At 46.1% G+C, this 1,114-nt stretch overlaps 1 pseudogene; it reads right to left on the reverse strand.

The window, feature by feature from the left end:
• Window positions 1-301: 301 nt before the first annotated feature.
• Window positions 302-829, reverse strand: LOC103197460 (annotated as a pseudogene).
• Between the last annotated feature and the right edge of the window lie 285 nt (window positions 830-1,114).

The raw sequence follows: 1,114 nt of genomic DNA on the forward strand, positions 1-1,114 counted from the left end.
TTTTTTTTTTTTTTTTATGAGACAAAGTGTATGTGAACTGCTGTATGGTAAGTGAAATTGCTCTGTAAACGTTCACCCAAAACACAATTAAAAAAAGAAAGAAACTACTTGAGAAACTAACAGCTTAGAAAACTAGCCTAAAAAGTGGGGGTGGGAGCACAAAACGAAAATCGGCTCGTTCTTGGACAGAAAGCTCTTTGTTCCCAAGACCATGTCCAGGAGAAGGGTACTTTGCACAGACCTTCCCAGGCGGACCCAGGAATGAGGCAGTCTTTCGGCTGACGGGCGCTATGCATCATGTTCAGGTCTGCTTCAGCGACACGGGGATAGTGGCCAATGCCTGCTCCGGGTAGGCCAAGGAGCCCTGGGGCATGTCAGCTGGCTTTTTGTGCTGCGCATTGATGTCATCCAGCACCTGCTGCTGGTGCCGCAGCTCCATCAGGTGTTTCTGGACCAGGGCATCCTTCCACTGCAGCTTGTTCCTTAGTTCTGAGACATCCTCTTTGATAACTTGTTCTGGTTTCTGAACAGATAACTGTGATCTTGTTTGTAGGAAAATCATTCTTTCTCTCTTGCAACATCCAGAAGATACACTGATCAACACCAGTGCAAATTTCTTCCTGATCGGTTCCGTTGACATAATCCTGACTCACCAGAGAAACAAAGCAGGCCTCCAAAGAGGACTCTAGTTCATCCACCAATGTACTGTTAGAGGATCTTGGAGCGCCTGGCACTGCTTGAAGAAGCGAACCCTGGCCACGGACTCCAGAAGGGATTGAGGGGGCCCTGGAGGCTGCCCAGAGAACATGCTCCCCAGTGGAGTGGCCATGTCTGCAATCTCAAATCATTTTTAAAAGAAGGGATTTAATCTAAAAATGTAGGCGTGACACTACAAAGATATTTCCACTTAGCCCTCAAACATGCTGCTTTTAGAGTGATTGAAGACACTTCTCCACTTACTCCTTCCTTCTCAATCCCTGCTCACCATTCCCAGAGGTGTTGCTATAGATTGGTCAGATTCCTTGATAGAAATTTTGGGCCTCAGTTTCCTCATTTGTAAAATGAGCATAATAAATAGTGCCTACATCACAGGATTAATGCATGCAGTACGGTG

Source organism: Orycteropus afer, unplaced genomic scaffold (assembly GCF_000298275.1).
Source record: "Orycteropus afer afer isolate SDZICR_OR568_19922 unplaced genomic scaffold, OryAfe1.0 scaffold00079, whole genome shotgun sequence".
Classification (NCBI taxonomy): domain Eukaryota; kingdom Metazoa; phylum Chordata; class Mammalia; order Tubulidentata; family Orycteropodidae; genus Orycteropus; species Orycteropus afer.